Raw genomic sequence first — 22,441 nt, forward strand, 5'->3', positions numbered from 1 at the left:
CACAGACAGAAAAGAAGGAGTTTTTGGTGGGTTTGGGGGGGATCAGTGAATAACTGATTTTGACAGAGGGGTAACAGCATTTCATTTGGTATTCCTCTTGAGAGCATACAAGTGAAAAAAAAAAAAGAGGAGAAAAGAAATCAGAATAAAATTAAAGTATTGAAGTGTTGTTGATCAAAAAACCTACAGAAGACAAGCCCAAAAAGAAGAGCCTTGTAAAAGCAACCACGTAATAAACAACAACATGAAAACCCCTCCCGGTGATTGTAAAGGCGATAGATGTGATGGGGGTGGAAATCAGGCACTGAATATGCAGTGTGGGTTTGAAAGTGAAAAGAAGAGGTAACAAGACAGTAGAATGCGGGAAGGAGAGACGACGGTGCAAGAAGCAGACAAATGATAAACAAACACGCCCTGTCTGTGGTTTGGAAAAGCTCTGAACATCTCTGCTCTGCTTTCCTGCCTTTATCAGGCCTTATCACAACACAGTTACACATGACAGCCTGAGCTCAGACAAATGGAACAGCAAAGGGACACGCTGAAATCTGCCGAAGCACAATCATAGTCATTTGGAAAGTTATCTTATTAGAAATTAAAAACAGAGAAGATATCGGTGGCGTGCAATCAGAGCCTTCAAGGACTTCTCTGCTGGCACAAACACCATCACAAGTACTGACCTACATTTGCAACTTCGATGAATTGTATTCATACATTTTCAACAGTCTAGTAGGTTCATTTCATAGTGTGTGTCTTGGCACCACAGCTTGCAGTCATTTGAGCGTTAATTATGTTTTGCCCAATCAGATTTCAGTTTCGGTGTGTTGCCATGTACATGTAATTTGCCCGAGGCCTTCAAAACTTCGAGAGCTGGCTCATCCAACACACGCATACACATCATATTAATGACCGTTTCTTTTTTTAAACAATCTGATTTTAGATTCACTGCTCAGTCCCTTTGCGATGGCTCGGAATGACATCAGCATTTTTCCAGCCTCTGCTTTGTTAATCGAAGCGGCCGAAACAATGTGATTCATAATTAAGTGCAGGAGCAAATGTTGGACATCATTTAAAGTTCATTCAAGGTGAACTTTTCAAAGAAAACTGGGCTTTATAGGATAGGTCAGCCAACACGATACATGCTTTCTTTCATTCTTTCATTTATTTGCCACTCAAAGAGAAGAGCAACAACTAGGTCTGACTACTCCGACTAGCCAATGCAGCAAGCAAAAGAGGATGGGATTTGTTTATAAATAAACATCTCTGGTGAGTGTGATGTATTTTATCTGGGTTCGAGTGTTGTTTATTGCATAATATGTATATGCTTTGAGTGACAAGATGTATCATATATTTTGGTATAGGTTTGCAGTTGAAGATTTTTATCGACATTGGTAAGCTAATGCAATTAATATTCTTAGAGATTGTACTGTAATGTATTCAAATTAATTTAGCATATTGATTAATGTGTCCAAGCATTTGGATAGCTGACTGAGAAAAAAAAAAAAAAAAAAAAAAAGGATGGTAGTTGAAACAACCCAGAGTTGTAGTTGATTTGACCCAGCATTGGGGGATGCCATGTAACCAAAACATGTAGTTGAAACAACAACATTCTAGTTAATTTGACCAAACATTTGGGTAAAATATTTAACTGACCTGTTGGGATAAATCAACCAACCCATCCTGCTGGATCAATTTAGTTACTGTTTGGATGGTGCTACAATAACCCAATGGCTTGATTAAAAATAAAACAATTTGGGTTATTTGTGACCCAACTGTTTGTAGTGTGCATTTTCTTTTTGCCATCAATGCTAGAAATATGGACCACCCCCCACCCCAGACAGACAAGTTCACTTCACCTAGAAGTCAGTTCATTCCGACACTGTTTCTTGTTGAGGATGTCACAGGGTATCTGAGGACAAAATACTACAGCATACAACTAAAATTTACTGTACATAGCTGCTCCGTGTGTGTGTGCGTGCGTGTGTGTGTGCATGTGCGTGCGTGTGTTTGGTGTGCGTGTGTGTGTGTGTGAATACAGCTGTGCAGTGGGGTAGCTGAGGGCAGCCAGCTGACATGACAAGCAATCCAAATCCAGCTTGTGATGATGGAATTTGACCTGAGGGTAGATGTTTTTGAGTGTGTGCCCTGGTCATCTGAGGACATTTAGGTCTCTTTGCAAAGTCTGGATCCTTTAAGCTTGAACACTTTGCATATACAGCGCATATACAATTCAGGTAGAAGACAAATTCTTACATCTTATATTATTTGTAACTGTGATATATTTAGAAGGAAAAGGTACACTATAGTACTTTAAGAGCGAGGCACAAATACTCAAAGGTTCTGTTATTGTTTCCATGACACTTGACTTTTACAGCTTGGTATTATATGTGTCTGGGTTTTTTTGGCCCTGGGAAAGAGCCAACAAGACTACAATAATAAATTACAAATGGCAAAACTAGCGCAACGCAACTCATTTGTGATTCATTGAATATCATTTAGTGTACGCAGCAACGTAGATGAAAATAATTGTTTGGATTCTTTTTCTGGTGGTGTCACTGCGTCCTGGTTGCTTGTGTGGACCTGTGGATCCAATTTAAAAAATAGCAGTCAGGCCTGCTAAACTGTTGGAATGGGAAACAGGCGGCTGTGTTGTGTGACAGGAACCAATAGAAGCACAAGACAGACAAATATTAATATATGCTAGACAAATTCTAGTAAAACATGCTTTTTTCCCCTGCGTTTTTAAAACGCACCTACATATAGAGATAGCAAAGCTGGCACAAATGAAAAATACCATACATATGCGCGCCAACAGCCACAATATAATTTTTAATTTTAGCATTTATTTTTCATATTTCATTTTATTAACTACTGACAGTGTAGTGGTTGACTAAGGTTCCGTTCCATAAGGGTGAGAATGTGAACAACTGTCTATGACCTGTGATGGTGCTTTTTCCCCACAACCCTGTACATGATGAGCTATTCAGCAAAGGAACGGAATATGGTAGATGCACACATCACTGTGTTGTCAAACTATGAATCTTGAGTGGCAAACATGTAACAGTGTTCTCGCGTTGCTCCACTTGAAGGAATATGACACATTCATGCGTGTCATCCATTTAGAAAAGATGTGAATAGAAATGACTGTTTATTTTTTTTTCCCCTTAATATTCTGCTTTTAGAACCACATTTGAAAGTTTGTATTTTCCATTCCATTCCATGAAATTAGAAACAAGGGGCTGAAAGGACACCGTTTTTGGTTGCAATTGGTCTTGTGTGAATGGTCGTCTGTCTGTAAATGTGTCAGCCTGGCATACGCTTCAGCCCTTCTTCTCTACTTATGAGAAGAATATGTGGTTGCAGCCCTTAATTCTTAAGTAAAATCATTGGAATGTTCTTCCTAGTTGGAAAACAACTACAACTAAGTGCTAAATTTATTTCCCCCACACCGTTTTAGCAGTGGGCAGCAGAATGCATAAATGATCTTCAAAATTTTAACACCCACCAACAACATTTTTCCCATGACATAAAGCAACATGAAACACTATCACACCGGATCTATAGATGCTATTTTGGACGTAGCGAGTTCTGTTTTATTATTGTAGTTAATCTTACACTCGACAAATATAGGTATGTTTTTTGCTGGTCCATGCTGACGGTTGGTTTGTTGGTAAGGAATAACAATTTAACCTGGGTAGGGGGCCACTGGGAGGTGAAATTGTTAATGAACAAAAAAAAAAAGGGAGGGTTAGAAGGTGATGTGCTTTAGTGCTTAATGAGACCCATGAGTCGGCTGTTATGTTGATCCCCTGCAAACATTAATTTCATTCATATCAGCGGTTACTTAAACAACCAAACTGCGATTATTCCTCTAAGCCTTGACAAGATCTTAAGAAATCAAGTTGAAAAGGAAATGTAAACTTACAGATAATGATCAAAACTCTTTTCTGAAATCATTAGTAAGAACCTCAACAATATCATCTATTTGCTGTGGTCGACAAGCTCACAAATCCCCCAAATCAAATAGCGCCAGAACTCCTCTCAACTACTTTAGTGAAAATATACACTCTATCAGATCAAACATAGTCACAAAACAGCAAAATTACAAAATGATGCAGCACTTAATATCACCCAGGAATAATTCATTTACCATGACAGAATTTGGTGCAGTGGATCAAAAAACTAAAACGGATTTGGTTCAGTAGTTGAAACCATCAACTACCTGTCTTGACTCAATACCATCTGACTTTTTCAAAACTATTGTGGAACCTGGTTTGAGTTACAGAAAATAATTGCCTGCTCACTTCAGTCACGTGATACAATTGATCATAATATACTCTTGAACCAGTTAGAAACTTGTGTGGGATAAAATGGAACGGTCCTAAAATGGTTGAGGTCCTGCTTAGATGAATATAGTTATTTTGTGACCACTGGAAGTTTTGAATCTAATCGAATGGCGACGAAATGTGGGATCCTTCAAGGGTCAGTCCTGGGGCCCCTTTTGCTTAGCCTGTATGTTACCTTTGGTTCAAATGCTTCAGAATGCTAGCTATATTTATCAATGTCCCCAAATGACAGCAGTTCAGTTAACATGCTGTATCACTGTCTAGCAAATTAACAACTGGGTGAACCCATATTTCCTTCAGCTAAACCAAAACGGAGGTAATTGTTTGACCTGACTTTCAGCAATCATATCAAATCAATCACTAAAACAGCCTTTTACCAGTGCAAAAATATATCCAGACTGAAGGATTGCATGCTCCAAGCAGACCAGCAGAAACATATCCATGATTTTGTTGCTAGCAGTCTTGATCATTGTAACGGTCTTCTGACTGGACTCCCTCAGAAGATATCAAACAGCTGCAGCTCAGGTTCTGACCAGAACAAAGACACACTTTTTAAAGTCTTCTGTTCATGTGTTTAAGTGTAATTGAACATTTTTTTTTTGTAATTTTGGTAAGCTACTTATGTTTTCTCTACTTTCCTTCTGAATGTTGTTAACTGTGCTGTTTGTGAAAGCTTTTAGGTGATGTGTCTATGCTTGTGCGAAGCACATTCTGCCTTGTGTATGAAATGTTCGAGATAAATAAAGCTGCCTTTTCTTGCCTTGCTTCTTGCCTTGCCTGGAGAACATGAGGAAAGGAAGTATGTAATGTAAGTAATCCCTATAATAACTATCACCTGTAAATAATTCTAATTCAGGATCTTAATATAAAAAAAAAAAAAGTAAATTTGATCCCACACAAGAACAAGTCATTACTTTGACCCGATGAAATATAAGATCCTGGGCATGGTAAATGGGATTTTCCGGGAAACTCGAAGCCAAAAGTTTAGCGTGGATGGTCTGACATGGCAGTTCCTGACATTTAAACAGCAACCTTTGTTTGATTTAGACATTACATTTTTTGAGCAGATATGGAAAAATACCTTAATATGATGTTTCTTGAGGTGCCTGAAAGCAGACTTACTGTTAAAAATCAGGGCATAATATGAGTTCATCGGTGACGTTTGTAGTACAATCTATTGCAAAGAACTCCAAAGTGCACATTTACCAGTGCCTACATGGTACAAAAATAATGTTTTGATTAGATTAGGGTACAAAAGCGTTACGTGTGAGGGTACCACTCTGGTGACAAGCTGTTGGAAGTCAAAAGGTACAATGAGATACTTGGTAGTGGCACTGACACGGTTCTGGTTTCTGTAGAGCTCTCCACTCAACATTTATAGCTAGGATGAACTAGTCCGACAAAGCTATACAACCCGTCTACCGGGTGACGTAATGGCATGTACTGTGAGTGAGAGACGAGAGAGAGAAGTACATTGTGGCATGGGGCTTATACAGCTGAAAAGGCAAGCGTACTGTGAATGTGACTGCACAACAACAAGGAACAAGGAAATAAGCTCCTTACGTGTCAAGAGTTCTACCAGTAAATATCACTTCAATTCCTATTTGCTGGTTTTTAGTCTGACTCATATCTTACAGTAATGGGTGGAGGAAAATTAAATGCCTCACCGAACAACTCAATAGTTTTACAATTAAGGTTCAAGTTTGTGTCTACCTTTGAGGTCAGGTGTGGACACAGCAGTGCTGCTTGAGTGAGTTGCCATTATATGGTGCTGATATTAACACTCAGACAATGACACTGATGAGGGGCACCACTGGGTTCACTGCTCAATAAAATAACTTTGTCATATGTTGTTTTCAAGGTTAAAACTGGAGAATGTAAGCTAAACCTTTTCCCCCCAACATTATTGTGGGCAGCTAGATGGATGAAACAAATGATACTTCATCTAAGAATTCCCTTTATGTCCATCATGAGCACAAACTATCATGTGTGAATGAATTCCTATTTGTTTTCTGCCATGACAACAAAGCAGCACCGTTTTATAATACAAAATATTTTCTACATTGATGAATACAGCCTCACAGAACAGCTTTTTGTGCTGCATCTACAAGGTTGTAGACAGTGATATGATAAAGATGCTTGTTCATGGTGTGGCATCAGCTCATCTGGAAGCACTTGAGTTTAAAGAACCATTTGGGTCCTGGATTAAATCCCACCACAGTATTACTTTTTTCTCTTCACTTTTGATTAAGGTCTTTTGAGCATTTTTGAATCAATTTCGCTATTGACTTTTAGTCATTTTAGAAAGGTACTTGTTATTTCTTTCCTTTTAAATGTCTTCAAATCTTTTTTTTAAGTCTTAAAATGCTAGCATTCTTCATTGTTTTGGTAATTTTGGTACGCCACTTTTGTTTTCTCTGCTTTGCTTTGAATGTCTTTAGGTGTTTTGTTTGTAAATGTTTCTATGTGTTGCGCCTTTGGCTTTGTTAAACACATTGAGTTGCCTTGTGTATGAAATAAATACAGCTGCCTTGTAATTCCTTACTGTCAAGGTGCCCTTGAGCAAGGTATCGACTAGAGTTGAGCAGCTTTCATGGTACATAATGCTGCACATTCTACTTTCTACTATAAACACCTATAATATTGTCTATGTCTATACAACCACGCGTTTGAGTTCAATTACTGGTTTTCCTTGTTAGGTGAGGCGTTACCAGTAGATGAGTTACTTGAATGATAGTTTTCACAAAATAGCTCCAATCAATGACTAAGTGCATCAATAAGAACCTCAGAAGCTTTTGGTAATGTGCTCGTAGATCACTTAAGGACAGCCACTTTTTTCCACACAGATGGACGAAGATAACACTACTGATGATTAATGAGAGATCCACTTTAGTCTGCTTCATTAGTCCCATCTGTACTGTACTTCAGGTTGACGAGCTTGGCCAGTGGCCAGCATGCAGTTCACAGGGGCTTTTTAAGGGTGAGACCAGCAGCTACCGTCTCACACCTTAGTAAAGATTCAGCTGCTTTGTTTGACAGGAACACAAAGCAAGGACTTATTGAAGTTACTCTATGGGTAAGCGCACAATATCAAGGCTAAGATGAATACCCCTTTTAGCACTGCTAAGGGCACCTCCACAATAGTCAGGATGCAGATTAGCGTCTTTCCAGCAACTAATTAAATTGCATTTTCTTGCTCCTTTATATATATTTATTTGTGAATCAGGCAGCACAATAGAGTAGTGATTAGAAATTCTGCCTCACAGATTGTGTTTGAATCTTGGTTTAGGATTTGACTTTGGACAAGAGGATCAGTGCTTTAAATCCTACTGTGAACAAGAAATCGATCAACTCCAACTTGTTTTTAGACAGATACTAATTTGCTGTCAAGCTGCCCTTGAGCAAGTCATTGCACCTCCTCACACCTATGACAACAGCACGGTGTTATTGATTGATCCAAATATGAGAAAGGCCTGATTTTAGCTGTGGAAGTCTCAGAACAGTTCTCGGAGGTGGAAAAATATTAAAAAAGAAAAAAAATCAACAAAAAAGAATAATGGGAGAGGAAATATATTGATGAATAGGAATGACAATGAAAACACAAATCCAGAATGATTTGCTTCTTCTGGGGTGCACAAAAAGTCTGGACTCCGAGACGTTTGTACAATTATTCACAAAAAGGTTTGTAAGCCATTATATAAACCTCTTCACAAGAACAAGTTCTGTCAAGACGACACTCTCGGCCCAAGTAATTGGATTGATTATATTGAAGCTGTTTTATTGCAGTAAACAATCAACTCAACTGACTTGTGATGTCATTTATGCATATCATCATTTGCCTCTGGAAGAATTATCCAATGCATCAATCACCGGCGGAAGTAAAGATGGTTTGAAAATGTGAAATGAAGCAGAAAATCACACAGTAAAGTCAAACAAAGATGGGTTGCAGGCGTCATTTATCATAGCCCCCCGTCTGTCTCGCGCTGTCTGCCAGCTGAGTTGACATATTTGAAGGAGATTCATCTGGCTATGCATCACTGCGATGGAGAGGCACACAGTTTGAAGGTTTCAACAGCTGCAATGACATGGACCCATCACATTGGACAAAGGAGGAATGTAAAGAGAAAAGAGACAAATGGGCAAAACTTGCCTATAATTGCATAAAAACACAGCTGATTAAAGGCCTTAGAATGTTAGAGTCTTCTAAAGGGATTCCTGATGGGATGCTGAAAAAATTACATGGACAACCATACATCCTTTTTTTATGCCACAGACTGGTTTCATGTACTTCAATGGGCCTGCATAGAAACAATTAAAAATAAATGATCAAAACCACAAAGTCACCACTATGCTGAGTGCATTTTCTTTTTGTTGGTATTAGCGGGAGCCCTGTGCTTGTTTTTCTTTTACAAGCTAGTCCAATCTTGAGGGAATGCAGACAATGACACCCCAAGTGTTTTACTTACATCCACCCACCTACTCTATAACTTTGTTTCACTGCAGAAAATATTGCCTGACAAAAACAGGATTTGGGAAATGCCACATATTATGGAGAGCAGACTTAATTCTAAATAATAAATGTTCAGTAATTTCTTTGGATATTAAACAGTAAATAGTCTTCTATAAGATGACCTACTCCTCTTAGCACACAACGATCACAAAAATCCCTCTGAGAAGAGTAAAGTCCCTGAAGTGCAAATCACAAAAACAAATAACTAAACAAACAAACAAGAAAAAGGTCGTCACAAACACAAATGAAAAACAACACAAAAACAAGAAAATAAACACAACAGTTTATAGTTTAGGGTTATTTGTTTTGTTTTTGTTTTTTATCTCTTTTTGTGATTTGCACTTCACGGCCACCGGAGTAAAGGGAAAGAAGTGGGGAATAATATATCGTCTTAAAGTTCAAACGAAAATCAGACAGGCATGGGAGTCAAACAGAACGACCCACTCCCCCGAGAATGGTCTCACTGTCTAGAAGGAAATGAATTGCTCAGACCAAACACAAACTGAATGATGAAACTGATGCAACACACATACGCCCACAGATAGGCACACACATGCACACACACGCACACTGAATTGATGGGCAATTTGTTGCAAACAGATAAAAGGAAGACAGAATGTTCCCAGTCGTAATATATAATCTTATTAAACTGAGCCTTGTGATAGCAAAAGGGTCCCAAAAACTGCCTCTACCATTGAACAGGGTCAACGCGTTCATTCATATGTATGCGCTGAACTTTTTGGAGTTCTGTTATGTTTTTTTTTTTTTTTAGTTTTGTATTTTCCGCCTTTGTCTGTCTTGTCAATGATTGTGTCCACCTGTCTGCATTCCACCCCCTTGTGTTAGCCAATCAGCTCCCTTCTACCTTGTGTCTCGTCCAGGTGTTTCTTGTTGTCTTGACAGTATGCTCGTATCTAAGTTCCTAGTTTTCCTTCACTCCTTGTCGGATCATTGTCTCTGTCATGTTCTTTGTTTCTCCTGGAGTTGTGTTTTGGTTCTCTAGTGTTTCTTTGCTACTTTGAGTTTTGGACTTTTCAATATTTGTTTGTGCTGGTTTTTATTTTCTTCAGTATCTCCTGCCTCCCTGCATTTGGGTCCTCTATCCCGCAACTGTGACACTAACTTATATAAATTATCCATACCTCCATCCATCCTTTTTCAATAGCTCTTATATTTATTAGGATCACGTGTGAGCTGTAACTTATCCCGGAAGACTTTGTGTAAATGGCCAGAAACAACCTGGAACTTTAACCAGCTGCTTACAGCGCACATACAAGCATCCACACTCACAGTCCCACCTCGGAGCAATTTATAGCCTTCAATGAACCTAAAAATCATGTTTTGGGAATGTGGGAGGAAGCCGGAGTAGCTGCAGAAAACCCACACAAGAACGGGGAGAACATGCAGAAGGCCAAGTTTCGAAAACCCAACTCAACATTGGGAGGCGGACATATGCGAACCATGCGTGCAGCCTAAATAAATGTACCATAAAATCATAAAATTAAAAATGATATGCGTAGGCCATCAACTAAAAATAAGGTTGAAATTACAAAAAAAAATTGGAGACATTTCACTATTTTTTTTAATCATTTAATGACCTACTACATATTAATCTAGGTAATATGTTATATTAATTGATTATAATTACCATTCAAATGAGGTAATTGCAGTAACCAACCTTTGCATTTTCCGTAGGAATATTTCCAGTATTTTCAATTGTATTTATCTTCCATTGGCAATTTAACAGTGATTGGAATAAGATAGAACTGGCCCGCAAATTCTTCGATGAATCATTTAAACAAAATATACCGAATTTAGCTGCACATGAATTTGAGCTCAATTGACCTTTAAGGCATTTGTTGGGTGGCAACCTCAACATATGTTTAACAGAGATTTGTCAAGTCAAGCTTAATGGCTCATTTATAAACAAAACTCCTCAATGATCAGTATCAAACAACTGGATTTGTAATCTCAAAATCAGAGATGGGCACTTGAACCTATTTTGTCGGTTGGTCCTCCGTACGCGACCTGGGCACCCTTCCACCCTCGTCCCTCCGTCCTAATAAAAATAATCGTCCTCCGACCCCATCCATCATCATCCTTTTAAAGTGCTTCCGTCCTGACATTCCGTCAGCCCATCCTCCCCGCCGCCCAAAAGAAAAAAAAGCATCCGTGCATGTCGCGGGAGAGATACTAACAGTAGAGGTTTCATGATTCATAAACATTATTTAAAGCTCGTTAGCTGGCTACACTGAAAAAAATTATGGTTACTCAGTTTTATTTTTTCAAGTGGTTGCACAAAATAAAATCATCTGTATACAGAAACATTTTTAAAGTAGATGTATAGTCTGGGGCGGCACGGTGGTCGACTGGTTAGCACGTCCGCCTCACAGTTCAGAGGTCGTGGGATGTTTGTCTCTGTGTGCCCTGCGATTGATTGGCTGGCAACCAATTCAGGGTGTCCCCCGCCTACTGCCCAAAGACAGCTGGGATAGGCTCCAGCATGCCCGCGACCCTTGTGAGGATAAGCGGTATGGATAATGAATGAATCAATGTATAGTCTGTTTGAAAAAAAATGGATTCAGTTGATTCTATTTCATGTAACCACTTGATGAAATAAAATTGAATAAATGATACACAGCATTTATTCTCGTCCTCCTGTATGAAAGGATTAAAAAAATCCCTTTTTTTTTGGATCACCCTGTATAAACCTTTAAATATATGAAAACAAACGGTGCATCTACACATGCAGACAAAGAACCTAGAAATACTCACAGGCATTTAAGATGTGTCAGTAAAGTCCCAGGACTGGTGTAACCAAATATATTTCAAACCCAAACTATAAACTATAACTGTTTCCCTTCAATTTGGGCGAGATGATCAACCAACACGTCGCCAAAAAGATTCTGCAGCATTTGCTTTGTTCAGTATGTGAGCAAAGCCAACAGTTGTTGCAAGGCTGATCACAAGGCCCTGAGCATCTGACAGTTCCTGGCAGAGAAGAACATTGTCGTGCTGAAGCAATCTCCCTCCTGACTCGCCCTGGCTGCATCTGATATTTTCCTCATTCCCAAGCTCAAGAAAGTCATCAAGGGGAGTCGTTTTGAAGACGTGGATGACATCAAGTTAGCCGTGGTGTCGGAGCTACAGACAATCCAGGACGAATCCTCCCAGCATTACATGAAAGCATAGCAGAGAAGGTTGGGAAAATTTGTTCGTCTCCAGAGGGTTTAATTTACCGCAAGTTTCCCCTTACCAGCAGTTTGTAGCTTTTGTGTCCTAGAACTTTTATGACACAACTTGTATATTCTTTATGCTTTGAGAAAATAAATGACTAATATTACTGCGACTTAGTATTATTTGTGGTCAACCATTAAGTCTATGTGTAACAACATACATGTATTATACTGCCCCCTGGTGGCCAAGACACACACACACCAGCGGGAGGAGCACATTGTCTATTGTATTAAAAGGATGAAAAACACCAGCTGAAACTGTTCCATTCTTTACGATGTATTTAATTATTTTCCTATTGTATGCTATTTGTCTTGTTAAAACACATTACAACATTTTTCGCAGGCATTTTTTGAGGGACTGGAACGGATTATTGGCCTTTTTTAAATTCATTTTAATGAGGAAATTGATTTGAGTTAAGGCCTAGATACTCCAATCCAACGTCGGTCGTCGTTAAGCGTCAGGGCATTGGATTGCGCCGTCTGATTGATGTAGTGAACACCGTCGTAATATTGGACCCCGTCAGGAAGCGTCTGGTGGGCGTTTCAACATTTTGAATTGGCATCATGAGTTATGACAGTCATGGCCTCTCTGATTGGCTGTTAGCTAGCGAGTCAGTGCACGGGGCAATAACAGGAAGTGACAAATGTGGCCAATAGCTTTCCAGTTGGCGTTTTCTAACCATGAGGAATAGTGATTACCGCCGCCGATGGTATGAAGGGCTATTACATCTCAGGCATGCGCAGAAGTTACTATAATGATCAGCATTGATGTCTGTCGTTGCAGTGTATTTTTCCAGCACGACGTGCCGACAATCGGCCCGACGCCACAGGGGGTAAGCGTCGGCCCTATAGGTGGCCAACCTAGGCCATTAGAAGCGTGGTCACGTAATGAATTAAACTCGTAAGCGAAGGTACCACCCTACATTGACTTTGTCTGGATCACAATAAATCCGGAAAAAAAAGAACACATTAGCATTTCATTTAACTACAGTATATAACCTTCCTTATGACAATGACAACATCAGCAAAGTAATAATGGGTCAACAACTTGTATGTGAAATGTGCCATGGGCCTTTGAGACAGAGGACAAAACAAAGACATCTCAGTGACGGAAGAAAGTTGGTCTTTCGGGATACCGAGTTCCGAAAATGATGATTGTCTGTTGCAAATTCTTTCAAAAAGCAGCTAGAGGAGGGGGCTGGAGAGTGATTAATTCTTCACGTTTGTGTACTTTGCCCTTATTCCTCCACTGCTCCCTGTTGGTGCCGGCTTTTGCTTCCTGAAGGCAAGAATATGGATCAGTGTTTCCTAACCATCATTGAGCCAGGGCACTCATTTAACATTACAAAACGGAACACCACCCAATTTACTCACAAATTGATTTACTCGGTGTGTAAATTGGAAGCTACAGTATATTTATAATCAATAATCATTTTCGACAAATTAGTAAACTTGGATAATTAACTGCCGCACCTGCACCTGCTCATGCTAGATATCATGCGTTTTACTGAAAAAATGTGAACCGCTTCATATGGTGAAGTGATGAGCTTCAGGTTTCCAACAGGTGTACTGTAGTTGCTTATCGATCAACTATAATGGAACCCCCAATCTCTGTCTTTAATGTATTACATGTTGTTCATCTTGGGGCGGCACGGTGGTCGACTGGTTAGCTAATCCGCCTCACAGTTAAGAGGTCGTGGGTTCGATCGAAACATGTGGGTTGGTCTCCTCCATGGCTGGCCCTGCCTATGGGGCTGATCTTCACCAGCTGGTCCCGTGCTCTGATCAGGGCACGCTGACTTTGAACTGATTATGCGATGTGTAATTCCCAATTTGGTTTTTGGTTAACCTGTTGGCTAATATAAAGCCATTCTTATAGATCCAGATCCTTCAATCTCATATTTTGGAGAAATGACTCAAACCTCACACAAAAACTGATACTGTCATTGTGTTATGTGTGACATCAAGCTCAGACATTTAGCATGCAGGACTACAGCCAATCTTGTGAAATTTTAGCTGAGTGAGTCGCCATTGGCTGCACTGTGAACTGTTGACATCACTGATAAAAGAACTGAGTGTATGTCTAAAAGTTTGCTGTCACTGAAAATTGCCTTACGCACCTGTGTTCACTGTCAATAACATAAGCCTGCCCATTCCATAAACCATCCACCCTCTTGGGGTACTCGAGCCAAAATGTTGACATCAGCAATCCGCTCACCCACACGATGCCCTAAATGCTGTCTGCCATCTGCCCTGTACTGTGAAAACCGGGATTCATCTGTGAAGAGAACACCATTCCAAAGTGCCAGACGCCATCGAATGTGAGCAATTGTCCACTAAAGCAAGTTACAACGACAAACTGCAGTCAGGTCCACAGTCCAGACCCCGGTTGAGGGTAACAAGCATGCAGATTAGCATCACTGAGATGGTGCTTGTTAGTTTGTGCAGAATTTCTTTCAAATTCTTCCAGCAGCTGTCTGAGTGGCTGGTCTTGGACAATCTTTCAGGTGAAGATGCTGGATGAGGATACCTGTTGGATGTACTGCCAAATTATGTGAAGCACCTTTGGAGATGATTTATGATAGAGAAATCAAGGTTTAATTCAAGGGCAACAGCTCTGGTGGAAATTTTTGCAGCCGGTACGCCAAATGTGCGAGACTTCACAACTGTAACATTGTGCTGTACGATGAAACTACACATTTTAGAGTGGCCTTTTATTTTGGGCAGCCCATTAACACGTGATAAACTACACCTGTGAAGTGGATGGATTATCTCAGCTCATAAAAGAAGTGCTCACTAACACAGACTTACACAGATTTGTTTACTAATTAGAGAAAAAGGTTGGGGTTTTTTTGCTAATAGAAATAGGTTTTGAGTCTTTCAATAATCTTTGAGTTTAGCTCAATAAAAAATGGGAGCAAAAACAAGTGTTGTGTCTTCGTGTCTGTCTAGCTAGCTCTAGCTAGCTGTCTAGGTGTCACACAGCTAACACACCACCATGTGATTATTTCATAATACACTAAACTGAATATAGGTCAAGTGTCTTTTTTCCAGGGGGGGAATATTTTATCTGGATGTGACAATGTATTTGCTCATAGTTTACACACACATACACACGCAAACACAAAAACAAAACATATAGGTTGTCCTCAATAGTATGAACTTTACGACTCATCTTACAAACATTAATAGGGCTTCTTTATCTCACGCAAACATACTTTTATAACACCCACACGCCTACAGAACATATAGAGTAAAGCTGTAGAGTGTCATAAAACTCCAACCAACCACAGCCAGCATAGGCTCATAAAAAGATGAGTTGTGAGATGTGTTACACATGATAATGTGTATTTGCACAACAAATACACATACCGTAATTCAAGGCAATATGATCACTATAAGAAGCTGTAATGTTTTCTCTAGCCATTAATACTTGTTGACAAATCAGAGCGCTGAACAAAGAAAAGTCCTGAAGATATAATTTAGGGTGACCAAACGCTGTCTTTTGCCCGGACATGTCCACTTTTTTACACCCTGTCCAGGCATCCAGGAGGGTTGTATAAATTCAGAAAAATGTCTGGCTTTAATTGGTTTTCACGGAACCAATTAGCATGTGTTTATTTTGACTGACGTGGCCCAAACACCCCTTTCAAAATGCACCCGTTTACGAAAATACCAAAAGAAAGAAAACTCCACCCACGCGCAGTTAGACTGCACTTTGCGCTAGACTTGCGCTGGACATTCTCCAATACTATTGGAGTCGCGTATCTGATGTCACGCCACCACCGCTCTCAAATGGAAGGTTTTCCAATTTGAGGCACCTTGCCGTAGCAGCTGAAGTCCTCTTGCCTGACTTGCCGCGCCGCTCTGTGCCTCCCAGCATCGCTCCATTGCGTGGTCCACGCCCCATCACCACGTACACAATGAATGGATTTGACAATGGCGCGCCGCACCCTACTAAATGCAGTGTGAAAAGGGTTTAGTGGTGGCACGGCAGCCACCGGCTTGGTAACCACAAATGTTTGTTTTCTTGTGAAATTTCATGTGCATTTTTGATTTTTCACTGTTACATGTGCGACATTGCAACACTGTTCGCCGGTGATTTAAACTTTGAATCGCAGCAAAATCAGTGACCAACGATCTGACGGATAGATTGATGGCGGAAGGGTACCCCGGCCGTAGGCAGAAGGCGATAAACGGACGGCGAATTTCAGTAAAATGCCCAGCTCTGATTAATATGAAATAGATTATATACTGTATATATTAAGTCCATATCTCCATTGAACACAAATATTATCTTAATGAATAGAACTTTGAATTTGAAAGCTGCAATTCTAAAAATAGCTCAGAGTTGCCAGGACCTTGAAAGGCAGATTCACTTCACATGTAATGACGTAGCAACAACGTTGTCTTTAAATACAGATTTGTCCAATTATTTATCCCAGACACACATATTCACAACAACTCTGTATTGTTTCTCGTTTTATACATCCATCACAGTATAGCAATTAAGCATGCACACAGTGGACCAAACAAGGGAACAGAACGTGGCACACTAGGGTGTCGTGAAAGATCATCAGAGGTGCTGCGGGAAATTATCCAATTTCACCTAATTTGTCCGAAAATGATGATTGATTAATTACACTACTGTTTATCTTTGCCTCTCCACCTATTCCAGCAACATACAGTGACAGGCTTGTTTCCTTTATATTAGAGCAGGTGTTTTTAAACGTTTTTATGCCAAGTGCCATCTTAAAAATACAGTAGATTGGTCGGCCTAAGTGTTCGTTAAAAACAAGACTGAACTTTTATTCCTAAAAATGCAACAATATGCACAGTTCGGTCCTTTGCAGGGTTATAACAATTTGGGATTTTTCATGATAGTTACTTTTCATTCTATTTGTTTTGACATTTTGTTTTAAATTCAGTTAGTTTTAATTAGTTTTTCGAGCAGGTTTGTTCAGTTTTTATTTTTTGAAAAATTCTTAATTTTAGTTTGTATTAGTTTTAGTGTTAGTTTGAGTTTTTTTTAATATATAGAGTATTTGACCTTCCTTCTTCTGTACAGATGTACAGCAATAGCGAAATAAATGCATTTAAAACAAACCTTGAAAGCTCATGTGTGGTATTAAAAGACAAAAACGAAGGCCATTTTCACTATGACTCTAGTTTAAGATAGTTTTTTTTAAACGTAACATGTAGTTTCAATTCGTTTTCACTTTTTAAAAAGCATTTCTGTTTTCATTTCATTTTGTAAAATGTGTTTTTTCCATTTTAGTTTAGTTATTCCGTTAGCTTTAATTACCTTGGTCCTTCTCTCAATTAAGGCTGGAAAACACTGCATAGACAATGCAACATGTACACACCGACACATACACTGCCATGTACACGCACACACACGCACACACGGTGGTAAGCTATTTATACAAATGAGCCACTGTGGCTTTGAGAGGCTCAACAGCAAAGGTATTAAAGATGCTGTGAGATTGAAGAGGAGAAAGACTAACAACAGAACACAGAGGTAGCTGAATTTCTCATTAACTGTAAATTGAAAATCAGACAAAAACATGTCTGCTGGTGGGATAGCTGCAGTGGTTTGGTCTTTTTTTTTTTTTTTTCCTCCATCTTTTCAAATTTCTTGAGTTAAGACACGACACTGTCTCTGGTTCATACAAAGCCAGTTTTTGGAGCGCTTTCTTTCTGTGCAGGGAAAACATGAAAAATGGGTTAGATCTATGCAGCAGACGTCTGAGGTAGATGTCCTTCAGAGGGACACCTGTCAATCCGTTTCCCCTCTATATATCACCGCCAGCCTTTCCCCCTCTCAAATACAACGGAAACTCGACAATTCAAACAACATTGTTCAGGACCTCAGCATGGTGAGCACCTCACGGAATAACTCCTTAAAAGTGTTGTGCTTTTCATTGTCTTTGTGTGTGTTTTTGTGAAAGGGGTCTCAACAAATGTAAGTAAGAGTCATTAAAGCAGCACTGGACAAGAAATCGACCTTCATACATTTTTTTCACAACTCTTTTGATGAAACATTGACTTACAAGTACAGTAGTTGAATGGGACTTCATGCCCTGTCTGTATCGTTTTTACTGGCACAAAGCAACTTTGAGGAGGATGGGATCAAATCAACCCTTTATTGTTTGATGAAGAGAAACACTGACTAACAATGATTTCAATTATCAGTAGATTAATTGACTGTTAATTCAAATAGTTACTAGCTGAGGTACTATTTTGTGTCAACAGAGGGAAAAAAACACAAATAGTGTTTACTAGAATATGGCTAATTAGATGTTACAAAAATAAGCATTTAACAATTTAATATAGCAATAACTAGTAAAACAAAAAAAGGTCAACCGTAATAATACATCCTCCCTCAGTAAATGTGTTACCGTGTTCCGTCCCGCCCCAAAGTTAACAGTAAGTACACGTTTGAATGATTTGACGTTTTAATATTAAAACTGATTTAACATGTGTATGACAGACTGTCAAAAATTTGACACATGATTTAACTCGCCCTTAGTATGCCTCGTCTCTCCAATTCCCTGTGCACTATGGAGCATGTTCCCGCTTATTTCAATTACTTATACGCCTTCCTTACGCGTTACGTTCAACGTGCGGCGATTCTTCCAAGACTTCTACACACCCACCATGCGTTATGACGTTTACTTTACAGTAGACATGCACTTGTGTGGCTTCAGCCAGTTGTACACATTACATTTTAGCTTCTTTTATTAAGTATTAAATGATCCTAAAGTTGAGACTCCCTCTGTCTTTTACACTCTTTCCTCCTGACCCGCACTTATTGCTACTTGACTGCAGTTAACAGTCCGCGTGGAATAATAATCACTGTGAAATCCTGCAATTTAGCGAATCATTTACAAATAAATGTGTTTACTCGGTGTGAAATCCGGGTCTGTTTACTTCAACCCAAAGGTGATCTACTCACAGGAAACCTTGACTGTATGAAAGGAAACAGGTGGATACACAGGTTTATTTTACTCTACCTAGCATTTGTTCTGCCTGTCACTGTACATGGCTGGCTCAGATGTAGATGAATCAAGATCTATCTGTAATCAATAATCATTTACACACAATGAAATGAAACTGGATCATTTCCCACAGCATCCATGAGGACTAGTGTGTCACGCTACCCTTGTTGGGAATCACTGATCCAGCTAATCTACATGCATTTTTTTTTTCTATAAAAAAAATATATATAAGATTTTTGCTCCACATAGCTCATGTGGCAAAGGCTTGTCTGCTGCCACTGTAAACACAACATGTTTGAAAAATGTGTCACACAGAGATATCTGCCATTTCCAACATGTTTTTAATGCAGGCAAATCTGTCAATTTGCTGAGGAAAGGGAATGCTACAGTATGGGATGTAACAGACAAGGAAGAAGAGAAATAGGGGAGAGGAATGACTAACGGGATGAAGAGAGACGTTGGATGGGTTGAAGGCAAAGGAGGAAAGAATAGAACAAACGTGGGCGACCAAAGCAAGGGAAGAAAAGACAAAGATGGGGGGGTAAAGGAAATGAAAAGAAAAGTGAGAAAAAGAGCCTGTCTGGCACAGTAGACATGATGCGAAAAACCTCAAGCAGGGAAAGGAGGGGTGTGAGAGTGGAAGTGGGGGGGGGGGGGGGGGGGGTTGCGAGTGATGGAGCGATGCAGGCGAGGAGGGAGACGATGCTGACAGAAGCAACCAGGAGGGAATCATTAGACTTGATGGACTCACTGAGGCTGCACTTCATAAACACTGTCTGGATCGCGAGAATGCGTGCGTGTGTGTGTGTGTGTGTGTTGGAAGTGAATATGAAGCCTACTATTGCATGCAGATATAGTTTGTCGGGGGTTCCTCATTTGTCTGTTTTCTTTAGTGAGTCAACATTTATGAGGCAGTGGAGAATGAAGGGAGTAACTTGTCCAAGTGACATTTTCCGTCTGCCCGTCTGTTTCTGAAAAGATTCAGATTTCAATGTTTTTATGCCTGCCGTTACAATTTGCAAAAGAAAACATTCTAATTTAAAATACAGCACTATGCCACAATAACGTTGCGATCTTATAGCTGTCTGCCACTTTTTATAACTGCCAAAAATGTGTTTCCCCCCCCCCCCCATTTCCATTTTATAATTAGATTGATGTTTATTAAGTGTGAACAGCAACAATCATATGGAATCAACGCGTGGGTTGTGCGGCCAATCGACTGGCCGCATGACACGGACCCGGGAGTGGCATGCTTAAACGCTACACTGGCGAGCAAAATGACATTTTAAGGAGAACAGCTCATTAGTTTGCAGCAAAACAAGACCAAGACGAATTTCTGAACGCGCCCTATAAAAAAGCTTATCATGGCTTAATGTCAGGAATCTACGACCAATGCTTATCAAAATTCACATGCGCATCACTACTTATGCTACTTCAACCTCTGAAAATATCAAAACTATCGCCACAGTATTTTGGATCTTATGGGCATTGAGCTTTTTCCTCCTCATAGATGTTCACTACAGAGAAAAAGCTTAACGAGGCTTTGTGTTAGTTGCTGTAAACCAATGTTATTGTCCGCTTACATTTGTCAATACTCATTTGTTGAAAATGTTAAATTGAAAACATTTGAGATTTTATTATTAAAATTAATACCTATTACCACAAACACACGCAGAAAAGTCCCCCAAATCGGTAACGTTTGGTACTGCTATTGATTCCGTGGTCCCAGAAATGTGTACTGTACCTGTTCCAATGTCAAAGGTATCCACCCCGAATAAGTTGTATCTAGCCTCATATAAATATATATATATATACATACATGCTAGAATGTACATTATTAACAGTACTTTAAGGTTCTTTCACACACAAAAATGTGCTGTAAAACATTTGGTAGAAGAGCTTTTTCCTGTCAGCCTGATGCTACTGATCTGATCACCCCGCAGGAGTCACAGCAAAGCTACATCGCTCAGCTTCAAAAGCCAGAGGCAGCGTTTTGTTTCTGCCCCACTGACTCTTTCTATAACCTTAGCAGGTTTTATCAGCCCTGCGCAGACAAAACGGGCTGGGTACACAGCACTTGCTGGCATTGATGGAGGGATCAGGAAAAAAACAGAGACAATTTAGAAAAAAAACCTGGACTCACAAATACACTCTCACACACACGCCGGATGTGCCGGTGAACATGATGCCGTACATGTGCTTTTACGCTAAGTCTGCAGAACAGTGGCATGTATCATCAAGGCATCATTCATAAAACAGAGAACTAACGGCAACCAGGGAAATGTAATTCAATTAATCCCAACATGTGTTTTCTTTCACTTGGAAGCCTACAAACACAAGTAGCGTGTGCGGCAACCATTGAAAGTATAGTTGTTGCACAAAGCCACAACCGGCAATGTACTGTATTTCCACACTCAGCAATAACTTGATTGTGTTCAGCCTGCTCCTACTTGACTATTAATATCATTTGTGCAGTATATATATGTTTTTTAATACTCCATTTGGAAATATAATCAAATGTCAAGTTGCACTTGTATCCTTCAGTCACGGGCACACCGTGCGTTACCTTGCTGAAAATAATAATTAGATGTTCACAAAGGCATCAAAATGATTCATATTGTTATTGATGTTGCTGCAAAAATGAGTTTATTTTTCATTTAAATTCATTTCACCGTTCTGTCATCCAAGTACGCTGTAGAAAAATGGAACTTCTCATTGGCCCCACAATGGGGAAATCCCTTTTTTTTAAGCAAATGGGCAGTTTGTGGTGCTGCAGTTTCATGGTTCAGTATACCACGTGTGATGCCAATATTGTCTGATCTCAACTATCGTCATCTTTTCTCCTGGTCACCAGCCAATGGGAGGGCCCATACAGAATAGATCTGCAATGGGCAAAGTATGGCCCTAGGTCTCCACACGCTACACAGACGAAAAGCAGGTACAGGGTGAAGTGAGGGTTCCATCCCCCTCCCAATGTTCACCATTCCTTCGTCAGCCAAAGGCGGTAAAAATTGTTTGCTGCTGAAATGGGATGGAATGAAGCCTCAGTTGAATAAGCAAGCAAAACATTGAATTGTTTGCCTTTTCTTTGTGATTTTGTGATGCCACTACAGAAAATGCACCAATCACAGCAACAAGGGAAAATGTAGGGTTGGGCAATTCAGCGAAATTCAATTACAATTACGATTATTAAACTGCACGATTACAAAATTGGCATAATCGTAAAAAATGGTTAATATTCATTTACATCCAATGCACTGTTTGTTAACACAAGGAAATCATACTTGAATTTATACATTTGCACCTTTTTTTATTTTATAATAACTAATTTTATAAACTTTCTATAAACTA

The 22,441-nt window shown here is 39.6% G+C and overlaps 1 protein-coding gene across 1 annotated transcript in view; it reads right to left on the bottom strand.

The window, feature by feature from the left end:
* LOC147143986 (low-density lipoprotein receptor class A domain-containing protein 4-like) overlaps nucleotides 1-22,441 on the bottom strand; it is a 185,794-nt gene that overhangs the window by 122,792 nt on the left and 40,561 nt on the right. The window lies entirely within an intron of this gene.

Source organism: Filicampus tigris, chromosome 8 (assembly GCF_054856515.1).
Source record: "Filicampus tigris isolate MCC_2025a chromosome 8, RoL_Ftig_1.0, whole genome shotgun sequence".
Lineage (NCBI taxonomy): Eukaryota > Metazoa > Chordata > Actinopteri > Syngnathiformes > Syngnathidae > Filicampus > Filicampus tigris.